Source organism: Schistocerca americana, unplaced genomic scaffold (genome assembly GCF_021461395.2).
Source record: "Schistocerca americana isolate TAMUIC-IGC-003095 unplaced genomic scaffold, iqSchAmer2.1 HiC_scaffold_52, whole genome shotgun sequence".
In the NCBI taxonomy this organism is placed as follows: Eukaryota; Metazoa; Arthropoda; class Insecta; order Orthoptera; family Acrididae; genus Schistocerca; species Schistocerca americana.
In genome coordinates, this window is record NW_025726258.1 from 2,132,548 (window position 1) to 2,145,385 (window position 12,838).

The following is a 12,838-nucleotide window of genomic DNA, read 5'->3' on the forward strand; positions in this document are numbered from 1 at the left end:
GTTTTTTTTGTTTTCTTCTTTCTTTCTTCCTTTCTTTCTTTCTTTCTTTCTTTCTTTCTTTCTTTCTTTCTTTCTTTGGCCCTCTCTCCTTCCCGCCATGGCGGTTACGGCACCGCCTGCAGCGGCAGATTTTTTGCGCCCACAAGCCTACTCCTACCACCATTAACCTTGCCCTGCCCTGCCCTGCCCATCAACGTCGCAGTCGAACCGACGCTTGCCAACACACTGCCCACGTTCCTTTCTCTTTTCGGCCTACGCCCATTACGCGCCGCCGCCACAGCACCTTCCCTTCCCACAACACACCGACGTCACCACACGCACCCAAAACAGGGGCCACGACCGTGTTCCTCGCCCACTCCCATCCCGCACGGTACGCACATTCCCAACTACTACCGCGCACCCTCCCTTTCCAATCTGTGTGTCTCTGTGTCTGTGTCCTGTCCGCGCGTGACGCCTCTCAACATCCGCCGTCCCCCGTCCCGTTTTCGCCCCCATGCCGTCGTCGCGCCGCCTCCTCCCCGTCCACCGCCGCCCCTGTCCGCCCCGCACCACACCATACACCGCTGCTTGTCCCGGCAGTTGCCACCAAAGGCGCCGACCGCAAACGCGCCACGCCGCAGCCCCCGTGCGTCTCGCGCTCGCTTGCATCTCCGTGCCGGCGCTGCCTCTCTTCCCGCTCGCACTCGACCTCGACAACACAGTCTTTGGCTCCGCCACTGCGTGTTCCGGTGGTACGCACGCTGCAACACGTACGTATTCATTACCAGAGCGATGGCGAGGCATGACAGCATCTCTGTCTGACCAGAGGGTTATTTATCGTTGCTAGTCGGCGCTTGGACCGCGCCAGACGACAGTAGTGGCACGCACCGGGTCGCCAGGAACAGTTGTTGTATATATTGTAGCGCGAGTCGGGAGAGGTAGTAGTCGGTCGACAGTAGTAGCGGGTGGACGGTTGTACTGAGCGGGCGTCGGCGGCGTGCTCTGCTCGTCTCGCGACTCTGGTCACGGTTCGGGACGATGTATAGTATATTGTGTTATAATCAAAAGGTAGTGTGAAGCTGCATTGCGCAAATCTGATAACGTATGCTCATTGTACTTATTTTGTTCAACAACAAAAGCCCCACTATTACTTTTTTCTAAAGTAACTCTTGTCTTTTAACGAAAAACATTCACTTTTTAAAGACTACTTCCTATGGCATTTCCCTCCAAGGAGTGCAATTAATTACCAGCCAGCACTCATTCATTGCACACAGCTGTGTAAGGGGTATCTACAATTGAGGGGCGGATATAAATGCAATTTTTTTTTTTGTTTTTTTTTTTTTTTTTGTTTTTTTGTGTGTGTTGTAACCTCCCCGCAAAATTTAAACTAATGGACAATGTTATTTACGGATGCTAATGGACATTGCGCTAATTGTAACCTCGCCCACAATGAGAGGTATTGAAAATGGCAACAAAAATGTGAAATTCGCAATCTGACTCAAATATAAATTCTTCACAACATTTAAAGTCCGTTCGGCGACAGGAAACTTCAATTAAACCGAAATATCGGTCTTTGGCCCTGTGCAAAACAATCAGAATTAAAGTCTTACCTCAGAATAAATGGATGTCACATTTCTGCTCTTGTTGTTGCGCAGCGCTTGGAGGAACTGCATTGCAAATAATAATATTCTCTTTTTTTTGTGATTTTAGTGAAATTTTTCTTCAAAGAAGTGGAATGAAATGTGAAGTGCAACGAACTCTTTACTTCAATAAAAAAATTAAATGTTTGAAAAATGCTTTTGAAATAGAAATTATTATTGGGGAACTTGTTGGAGAATAATTACAATAAATAAAATTCTTCATTATCTAATGATTATATTAATTAATTAACAGCATACCTTATTCACCATCTTGACCAGTGTTGCCGACCGCCTACATCACACAACCGCACTCGGCTGCTACTACTGACCGACCGCTCTGCATGACGACTATTAGCGTACTGCACGCGACGACTACTGACAGAGTACAGCCCTCAACTAGACAGAGCTACAGACTCGCAACGACTGACTGACTGACTGACTGAGAACCGCTCGCAACACTCGCGCGGTCCAGCGCAAACTCTCTGGTCACAGATGCTACAATGTCTCGCCATCGCTGCTATGTTACATTACATACGTGTTTCAGTGTCTTTTTCATTGGGGTAACGATCTTTGGCTCTTTTTATTCTGAATACAGGGCCAAAGGTCAACGCTGCTGCCCTTATACAATTTATCACGTTTCATTATGTCTGTTGCAATGTTACATACGGTTCATTCTTTCATTAATCTTATCGTTGGGTTTGTTTTGTAGGGACGTTAACATTCTTCTGGCACATTTTTATTATCATCGGACTCTCTGCTATTTGTGCAGGGAGGTTATACCTGGGTCCATTTCCATTTCCATTTACATTTTAATATTGATAGACGTTTTGTTTTCTTTTTTGTTTCTTGTTGTTTTTCCTTCTTTTTTTTTTTGTTGTTTTTTTTTTTTGTTTTGTTTTTCCCGCTCTCACCACCACCGCCGCATCACGCCTTCCGTTTTCTTGGTTTCTTTTCTGTTCTTCAACTGCTTCAACATCACCGCGCCCCATTTCCACACCACAGCCATCAGCCTCCAAGACGGGCAGGCGCAGTGTGCCATTTCCGGCGCACAAGCACACCCGTACGGTACTCTCCTCGCCCCCACGCCACCAACAACACAGCGACCACGCGGCTTTCAGGCACGGCACGGCACCGCACCGGCGAAATGCGCCGCCCCCGCCCCTCCGCGCATATCCGTCCGTCTCGCCACGTTCACTGACAGCCGCGTCTGCGGCTACACCACGACAACCACAACACAACACCGCTCCCCTCCCTGGCAACTCATTGTTTTTCTCCTCCTCTTTTGCACAAACCACAACGCCGAGCACAGGCGCAAGCCACCCACACCGCGCCCCTCCCCGTCCCGTCTTTGGCCGCCGCTCCTCGTTTCCTCGTTTGCCCCCTCCCATCTCCCGAAATGCCATGCCAGCAGCGTTACGCATGCCCCTCCCCTGTCCACACAACACTACCGCCAAACGAACAGCCTTCCGGGCCACATGCAGGGCACGCCCACCTCCAAACACTGCCAATTCACGGACACACACACACACACACACACACACACACACACTTTCTCGACACCTTTCTGTACGGAGGGTGCGTCATCTCGACCGTGACAGAGTGACGGCAACTATCGACGATCCATTTCCCCCCAACTGGTACAACATGTCCACCAACACCTACATACATCATTCAAGTACACAGACAATAGCATACACACAATGGGAGGGCACACGAACATGGACGGCACGGCACTGTCATACACTCTTCCTCAGAACCATATCAACAAACGTTACGTACATCCGGGAAAGCGAAAGCAAAAGCAAAGGCAAAGCCCAATGCAGCCGTCAAAGGTAACGTTCACCACGGCAGACACTTGCAGCCGCGCCGCCGTTAAACGCATTTCAGTGCGGCTCCAATACGCCTCCGACGCGGGAACGTTCCGTTGCTCTACGAATGCGTTTCTCCCCTTTTTCCCTTCCTCTCTCTTTTGCCCCCCCCCCCCCCCTCTGTCCTTTCCTCCTTGCACTCTTGCCTCATTCCTCACGTTCTGCCCAGACATTCGACCGATCAAAGTCAACCTTTCGTTACCGTTCTCAGCGCGACGGTGTACAACAGTATGACGGGTGTGCCCAAGACTTCGGTTCAGTTGCGTGACGCCGGTCTATTGCGCCGATCGACAGTTACTCAGGGGGCGACGGATCGGACCACGTCACCGACACACAAAACACTTTCAAACAAACAAATACATACATACCGGATGGACACAGACAAACACGTGTACAGACATTCGCCAAACAAACGACCGCCGCCGCCGCCGTCGTCGTCGTCTAGCGTCGCGCTTACTGTACTGCACTGGACACGCGTGCATCTTGAATGACGACATCGGTGTGCGTGCGTCGTACGCAATCAGTCAGACACGGCTATCAAAAATCAGAGTCGAATGGTACATCATCGTGCGTGTCGCCGTACACGTACATACAGTACAATACAACAACAATGCGTCTTAATGGCACGTTCATTTCAACGTCACTCACACACCTCCACGCTGCAGTTGCGTCGCACCATTGTCAAACTCGGCGTACAGCAAAGGGAATAGTGGGCGGCAAAAACAACCAAACAAAAACATTTCACATTTCACCCTCGCCATGTATGATGTGCAAAAAACAAACCCGCAAACGGCCGTCGTTACGGCGACACAAAAGTCGCCGATCGCACTGTCCCCCCTCGCAGACAGGTAACACACACACACACACACACACACACACACACACCCCAACACCAATGGGTCAAAACCACTCCAACGAGGCGTGCCACCATTCCACGCCACGGCGACCAACCTCGTGGCCGTACCCCGCAACACGCTTTGACGCGCCCCCCCCCACCCACAATCAAAATGCACACATACATCACAGCCGTCCACACAAACAACAACAACAATTCCGCCCTTCCCGCAAAAGGCAAGTTGGTGGCCCTGAAAAGGGCCGTTTTGCCGCTCTCGCAACGGAGGAGCCTTCTCCATCCTTCCATTCCAGAGCCACCTCCTTACTTGGAGCTCGTGTACTTGGTCACCGCCTTCGTGCCCTCGCTCACGGCGTGCTTGGCCAGCTCGCCAGGCAGCAACAGCCGCACAGCGGTCTGGATCTCGCGGGACGTGATGGTCGAGCGCTTGTTGTAGTGCGCCAGGCGAGAAGCCTCGGCCGCAATGCGCTCGAAAATGTCGTTCACGAAGCTGTTCATGATGCTCATCGCCTTCGACGAGATGCCCGTGTCAGGGTGCACCTGCTTCAGCACCTTGTAGATGTAGATGGCATAGCTCTCCTTCCTCTTGCGCTTCTTCTTCTTGTCGCCCTTCGAAATGTTCTTCTGCGCCTTGCCAGCCTTCTTGGCGGCCTTCCCGCTAGTCTTGGGCGGCATCTCGAACCAACGTACGGCAGCAGCAACACCAGTAGCAAGCGCTCCGCTCTAGTCAGCGTCTCCCCACACAGTGGCACCCGCCGCCAGCCGCCGCCGCACCTTTACCAGCTCGCCCTGTTGCGGCCGCCGACCAATGGGGCGCGCGCGCAACCGGCCGCCGCACCCGAGCCCATAAAGCACCCCCACCCCTGCTGCGCCGGCACGCACGCACGCACGCGACTCGTGTTCGAGATGGCGAGCGAGCAAGACGTTTGTGACGCGCGCGCGGTCGCGGCAGCTGCCGCCGCCGCGCCGGAGCTGTCTGATCGCCGTCCGGCGGCGCCTGCGCCGTCGGCGGCCCCATCGGACGCTCCACTTATGACGACCCGGCAACCCCAGGAGGACCACGAGTATATGACGACTACGCGCGACCAGGACGATGAGATGGACTACTCTACCGACCCTCCCCGTGAGGACTGCGCTGCCGGCGCCCCGCAGAGGGTGCTTCAGCGCAAGCGATCGGCTGTCACGTCCGCCAGTGACGACCCACACACTTCTGGTACGAGTGACGCTGGATTCAAGAAACCGCCACCTAAGAAGAGGGCGGCTCCACGACGGCGCCCGGCCGTTGTCCCTGTGCCTACTGCCAATCAGTACGACGCCCTACAGGATGGCGCCGACTCTGAAGATCCTGACGAGCCTCCACCGGCGGCCGCCGACGATGCTACACCTCGCTCCGGCCCTAAGCTGCCGCCGATTGTTATGGACTACCCTGACGATTATCTGACGCTTCGGGACTGGCTCCAGGCCAACCTCAAGAACGCTTTTACCGCCAAACACTGCGGCGAAGACCGCCTGAAGCTGACAGTCGCCACTACTGAAGATTACGTGGCTGTTATGGATATGGTTGGTGCACGTGGGATCCCAAACTACACCTTCCCCACCGTACGACCCAAAGTTCTCAAGGTTGCCATGCGAGGCATACCGCTGAAGATGAAGGCGGACGCCTTTAAGGACGGCCTCATCACCATGGGTTTCGCGCCTACTGCAGTCACCCGGATGAAGATGCCTGGTACCCAGCGCCCCATCCCTTTGATGGAGATCGTGTTGCCTGATACGCCTGACAACAGGCAAATCTACCAAGTCACCCGGTTTTATGACCTCTCGGTGACTGTCGAGAAGTTACGCGCACGGAAGGGCCTCGTCCAATGCTACAATTGCCAGGAGCCGGGCCACACTTCCCGCCTCTGTCGCATGAGGCCCCGATGTGTCAAGTGTGGCGAGGGTCACCTCAGCCAGCAGTGTACCCGGTCCCGGGACGAACCAGCCACCTGTGCCCTGTGCAAGCGGGCTCATCCTGCGAGTTACCGCGGTTGCGCTGTCCACAAGGCAGCCAGCCGCCGCCAGCGTGGACTACCTCCCTTGCGGCCGACGTCCCGCTCCGATGGCCAACAGCAGCGGCGCCGAGCTGCGCCACCGCCTGCTCCACCTGCTACTCCTCCGCGGCAACCCGCCCAGCGGCGCCTGCTTGCTGCTCGGGCGGACCTTGGTTACGCCGACGTCCTCCAGGGCCGGACGACGCCTCCTCCTGCCCCTGCTGTCCAGCCTCTGCGACGCTCTGAAGACGGGCCTGCTCCACCTGCTGCAGCTGCTGATTTCATCGCGGTCTTGCAAGAAGTCCAGGCCACCCTCGTGGCTGTTTCTGCCGCTCTGGCCCAGCTGCCGACCGCCATCACTGCTGCAGTTCATGCAGCACTCCGAAGTTTCCCCACTGCCACGGCGATCGCATCCGCTGGCCATGGCTCACAACCTTAGGCGCCACCAGACCTTCACGGCTGTAACGTGGAACGCGAATGGCCTCTTTCCTGCGCTTCTCGAATTCCGGCAGTTCCTCCAGGATTACAGCGTGGATGTGTGTCTCCTCACCGAGACTCATCTCAAGCCTGGACTTCGAGCGAACGCACCGAATTACGTCTGCTATCGCGACGACAGGCTGACGGCTGGCGGTGGGACAGCCATCTATGTCAAGCGGACACTCCGACACTATCGTGTCCCTCTGCCGAGGTTGGACTCCTGTGAAGCCACGGCCGTTGCAGTGGAGACGTCCCTTGGAACGGTCATCTTTCTCTCCGTGTACCGGCCGCCACGAGGCCACCTCACCGTCCATGATGCTGACACTCTCCTTCGTGCTGGGGTCAAGCTCTTCCTCGCCGGAGACCTGAATGCCAAGCACCAGCTCTGGAATTCTCGGACGCTGAACGTCAGTGGGAGGCGGCTCTATCACGCCGCTGAGAGGGCACGAGCTTCTGTGTATGGACCTGCTGAGCCGACGCACTACCCTTCGAACGGCTCTGCTCCCGACGTTTTGGACATTTGTCTCGTCAAGGGTGTCGACTGGTTTGTCACCCCCGACGTTCTGCACGCCTTGAGCTCCGACCACTTGCCGGTGCTCTTTCGACTACATGTCACTCCGCTTCCACCGGCGGCGAAGCTCGACACCCGGAAGACCGACTGGCCGCGCTTCAGGCAGCTTGTTCTGCAACGCCTCCCGGATGAGCCACCTCCACTGGACACGGATGTCAATGCTGCTCTTAACACGCTGACTGCGGCTCTCACCACGGCTGTTGCTGACTCCACTACGCCTCCACGGGTTTCTTCAGTGGCAGCTCCAGCACTCCCTGCAGACTTACGGGACCTTATCCGAGAACGAAACCGTCTCAACAGAGTTTGGCATGAAACACGCCAGCCCGTGCTGAAGCGGCGTATCAATCATCTCCGCCGCGTCATCAAGGCTGCCCTTGCTGCTCACCGTATCCGCCGGTGGGAGGAGAAGCTTGCCTCAGTTGATCCTGGGGCCGACACGTGGGAGTTGGTCCGTTCCCTCACACGGCACCGCCCACACATGCCGCCGCTCACAACTACCGATGGACCTGCTTACACGCCCGCCGCTAAAGCCGAGGCCCTGGCGACGACTTTTGAGGCCAACTTCCGGCCCCTTGCGGCGCCGGTCGACAACGAGAACGTCCGCACAGTTGCAACCAGACTTGCTGCCTTCCTCCACGGCGATCACGGTGACGCCACCATTGTCCCAACATCGGAAAGGGAGGTCACTGACCATCTTCGCCGACTTCCCCAGACGAAGGCCCCGGGGCACGACAACGTTGACGGGAGAGTCCTCCGCATGCTGCCCAGGATTGCCATCCTGTATGTGGTCGCTCTCTTTAACGCCATCTTTCACCAACTGCAGTACCCAGAAGCTTGGAAGAAGGCTGTCGTCGTGGCGGTCCCGAAGCCGGGCAAAAACAGGACAGTACCGGAGCATTATCGCCCCATCAGTCTCCTCCCGACGCTGAGTAAAGTTTTCGAGAGGATCCTCCTCTCTAGGTTCGGCCGGCTGCTTCACCAGGACAACATCATTCCTCGGGAACAGTTTGGCTTCCGCCAGCACCACTCCACCACCCAACAGTTGCTCCGCGTCGTCGAGGAGGCGACACTGGCGTTCAACAATCGGGAGTTTTGCGGCCTTGTCTTGCTTGATGTGTCCAAGGCCTTCGACACCGTCTGGCACCACGGCCTGCTCTTCAAGTTGTTCCATCTCGGCATCCCTTCGTGCTTCGTCCGCCTACTTGGCACCTACCTTGAGGGCCGTACATTTGTCGTCCGAGTTGGCAGCACGACTTCCTCTGTTCGCCCAGTACTTGCTGGAGTGCCACAAGGGAGTGTTCTGGGCCCGATATTGTATGCTGTCTACACCTCTGACCTGCCGATTTCCCCGAGGGTTGGTCGTGCCATCTATGCTGATGACACGGCCCTTTTCTCGCGCCATCGCAACATCGACGCCGTCCTCCGACGTCTGCAAGCTGCTCTGCAGGACCTCGAGCGCTGGGCCGCCGACTGGCGGATCGGCTTCAACGCCACCAAATCTCAGGCGATGCTCCTCACTCGCCGTCTCCCACCTGACGTGCCGCCCCTGGTGCTTTGTAATCAGGCCATCACCTGGACCACGACTGCTACCTACCTCGGGGTCATTCTCGATCGCACCCTGACATGGAAGCCTCACGTCACCGCTGTACACCGGAAGACATCTCAGAGGGCTGGGGCATTGTACCCCATGCTCAACGAAACTTCCTCGCTCCCTGTCGCCAACGGACTGCATATCTATCGCACGTGCATTCGTCCGGTTATGGACTATGCCTGTGAAGTCTGGGGCAATGCTGCCCCCTCCCATATTCAGAGGCTCCAGCAACTACAAAACAAGCTCTTGCGCCGAGTTTACCATGTGCCGCGTGATTTCCCTCATCGCCCCCTCCATCAGGCGGCTGAGGAACCCCTCGTCCGGGAGAGATTTAAAGACGCAGCGCGCCGGTTTTATAATGCCACCCGCACTTCAGACAATCCCCTCGTCCGGAGGTTAGGACGACATAATGACCATCACGACCACTACAGGCGGCCCGTTGCCCTGATCGAATAATCAGGTCAGCCCAGAAGACTCACCACCACTTCTTCCTCTCAGCGACTTCCAGATATCATACGCGCTGACCACCGCCACCCACACCCTGCAGCCTTGGTAGGAAATGCCTCTAGGTAAACCCTACGTTCACGATAGCCTGGGATGTTCCACACCCAGTCCAGACGAAAGGAGGCCGCGCGCGCGCCGGCACGCACTCCGCTGCTCGACTCGCTGCCGCTCGCACCGGTCGTTTTCGTTTCCGTTTCGTGTGCACCGTCGCTAGCCCAATCGCCATGTCCGGACGCGGAAAGGGAGGCAAAGTCAAGGGCAAGTCAAAGTCCCGCTCAAGCAGGGCTGGGCTCCAGTTCCCGGTCGGCAGAATCCACCGCCTCCTGCGCAAGGGAAACTACGCAGAGCGCGTCGGCGCCGGGGCGCCCGTCTACCTCGCCGCCGTCATGGAGTACCTCGCGGCTGAGGTGCTCGAGCTGGCCGGAAACGCGGCCCGCGACAACAAGAAGACGCGCATCATCCCGCGCCACCTGCAGCTTGCCATCCGCAACGACGAGGAGCTCAACAAGCTCCTGTCGGGCGTCACCATCGCACAGGGTGGTGTCCTGCCCAACATCCAGGCCGTCCTGCTGCCAAAGAAGACCGAGAAGAAGGCCTAAAGGAGGCCAGGCAATCGCAGCGCCGCGTGCTCCCCTGCACGCAACGCGCTTTGCCGGCTCGGCTCGGCCCGGCCCACAACAATCGGCCCTTTTCAGGGCCACCACACAAACCTACGTCCAAAGCAAAATTTCAGTCGTCCTCGCCGCACCTTGTTTTGTTTTAACTTTGCACTTTCACAGCACAGCCGCCGCCGGCGCACGTCCGCCATCTTGTCGTCCACACAGCCCGTGTGGCCCAACACACACACATTTTGCACGGTCGCAGTCGCCTTCCAAACGACAACGGCAGCAATAATGACCATTGTTAAAGGGAGGCGTGTCGACACACCGCCCTCCACTCCCGCGCGCCGCAACGGCCGTCGACACGAACGAAACAGCTGATCCGGCCGCCTATGCCCACACGCCTAACACACAGAGCCAAACCACGCAAGCAAATAATCACCGCCTCTCGCACAACAACACACAGCCCGCCATCTCCATCGCGATCGATACAAAGACACACAATAACAAACACAAACGAAGCAGCTCCACTCTCACACACACACACAGCCAGCCACATGACACCTTTCCTTTCCTTCTCCCCTCCCAGCCACATCACGTCGCTCAAACGGAAAGAAACAAACAAACAACACAGCGCACACACGCAGCAACAACAACACAGACTCTTTCGCACTTTTCAACTTCCGAACAGTGTGGTGGCCCTGAAAAGGGCCGTTTTCTAGTCTCTCCCACCCACAAGCACGGCCGCGGGAAGGCCAGCGCCCGCTGCGACGCAGCCTAACCGCCGAAACCGTACAGGGTGCGCCCCTGCCTCTTCAGGGCGTACACCACGTCCATGGCCGTCACAGTCTTGCGCTTGGCGTGCTCAGTGTACGTCACCGCGTCGCGGATCACGTTCTCCAGGAACACCTTCAGCACCCCGCGGGTCTCCTCGTAGATCAGACCAGAGATGCGCTTCACGCCGCCCCTGCGAGCCAGGCGGCGGATGGCGGGCTTCGTGATGCCCTGGATGTTGTCGCGCAACACCTTGCGGTGCCGCTTGGCGCCACCCTTGCCGAGCCCCTTTCCTCCCTTGCCGCGGCCTGTCATCCTTCCTTCCACTCCCCCCCCCCCCCAGCTACAACAGCAAAAGCGCGATGGCGGGACTGACAGAGAATGACAGCGCAAACATCATGTTTGTGAATGTCCAAGGGCTGCGCAATAGGAAACATGCACTTATGCACAGCATGCATCAACATAAAATACACATCCTTGGCGTGGCCGAAACATGGCTACGCCCACAACAACACTGCAAACTAAGCAGATACACCTGCCATTCCAAAGACAGACCCGACGGCAGGGGGGGCGTAGCAATATACACAGATAGCAACATCCCAGTTAAAGAGATGCCCCTCCCGCAACAATTACAGGATACAGAAGCTGTCGTGGTGCAAATCAGGACACAACAAAGATGCAAGCTGACAGTCGCATGTTTGTACAACCCACCCGGACACCCCATCCCACTAGACTTCTTGCAGTACTTGATGACGACCTACAACAAATTCATCCTGCTGACCGACCTGAATGCACGCCACACACAGCTAGGCTGCACAGCAACAAACGACAATGGACGAGCACTCTTTGACATACTAACAACTGACCCGATATCCAGACTTGCACTCGACCAACCAACCTTCATCGGACATCGCGGCTCCTCCACCCCAGACCATATCCTCCATAGCCCGATCCTAACCAATAACCTATCTAATCCCTTCCTAGGTGACCCCATAACCAGCGACCATCTCCCCATCATATTCGCCACAACTGCTATAAACCCACCACCGCCTCACCCCACACAACGCAACATCCGCCTATACGCAAAAGCCGACTGGAGGAAATTCCAAACCATTATACAAGACGAACTAGCACTGCCAACTACCCTGACAGACAACGCCGACCTGGAACACCTAAACGAACGACTAGAAACCACCTTCGCAACAGCAATAGACGAGGCAATCCCACAAAAGACAATAGAGAACTGGAGGCCCACCATTCCGGCGGAGGCGCTAGCGATCCTAAGGCGGAAAAGGCAACTACAGCGCGAAATTAGACGCACGAATAACCCAGACCTAAGACGACAATGGAACCGACTAAACGCGCAAGCGAAACGCATAATCTCCCAACACAAACAAAAAGAGTGGGACGACACCTGCCGCCAACTCAACTACAAAGAAGGCAGAAAATTCTGGAACAAATTCAAGACGCTGACTGGACAAAAGAAACCCCCCAACCAGACACTAATAGTAGACGACGAACCAATCACAGACCCTAAAACACAAGCAGACACATTCCAGAACGCCCTCCGAACCATCCACTCCTTCCCAACAGACGCCAAGTTCGACAACGACTTCTACCGACACGTAGAGAACCAACTCCCCGACCTACTAACAAGTCCTACAGCAGAAACAGAAGACACCTCCGAACTGACCAAACCTATAACAGACGCTGAAATCACCAACGCAATACGGACCGGACGAAACTCAGCCCCAGGACAAAACAACATCAAACGTATCCACCTGCAGAACGCCCCCCTCCCTGCCTTAATCCCAATCCTCTCACTGATGTTCAACTACTGCCTAACGACAGAAACAATCCCGACTGCATGGAAGACAAGTAAGACCATAATGATCCCCAAACCCGACAAGCCACGAACGGACCCCCTCTCCTACCGACCTATCTCACTACTG